We start from the raw sequence: 342 nt of genomic DNA, 5'->3' as shown, positions 1-342 counted from the left end.
TCTCCAAAACCACAGACAGCGCCAATACCATCAATACGTATGTGGCAGAGAAGACCAAAGGGAAGATAGACAAGTTGGTTGAAAATCTGGATCCAAATACAGTCATGTATCTCATCAGCTACATCTACTTCAAAGGTAAAAGGTATCATGTAATTACATGTCTCTCTTTTGTTCTGAGGTCACATATTTAAGTTTGATGTATCAACCATAAACTGGGTTTTATTTCCACTCATCACCATCATACAGGAAAGTGGCAGACTCCATTTGACCCTAAACTGACCAAGGAGGAGGATTTCAATGTGGCTGAGAACACCAAGGTTTGATCATTTATTCAGAGTGGAC

At 39.8% G+C, this 342-nt stretch overlaps 1 protein-coding gene and 1 long non-coding RNA gene across 2 annotated transcripts in view; both read left to right on the top strand.

Moving 5' to 3' along the window:
- LOC147817541 (uncharacterized) lies at positions 1 to 319 on the top strand. Its single transcript, XR_015436273.1, has 2 exons — positions 1 to 135; positions 247 to 319. It is a non-coding gene; the product is annotated as an uncharacterized LOC147817541 (long non-coding RNA).
- Positions 1 to 342, top strand: part of LOC111644972 (rapamycin-insensitive companion of mTOR-like) — a 20838-nt gene that overhangs the window by 7406 nt on the left and 13090 nt on the right. The window lies entirely within an intron of this gene.

The sequence above is a fragment of the Seriola lalandi genome, unplaced genomic scaffold, assembly GCF_002814215.2.
Source record: "Seriola lalandi dorsalis isolate HSWRI2012SDOR001 ecotype SW California unplaced genomic scaffold, Sedor1 jcf7180002054945, whole genome shotgun sequence".
NCBI lineage: Eukaryota > Metazoa > Chordata > Actinopteri > Carangiformes > Carangidae > Seriola > Seriola lalandi.
The sequence above is the reverse complement of the archived record's forward strand: the minus strand, read 5'-3'. Positions and strand labels throughout refer to the sequence as shown.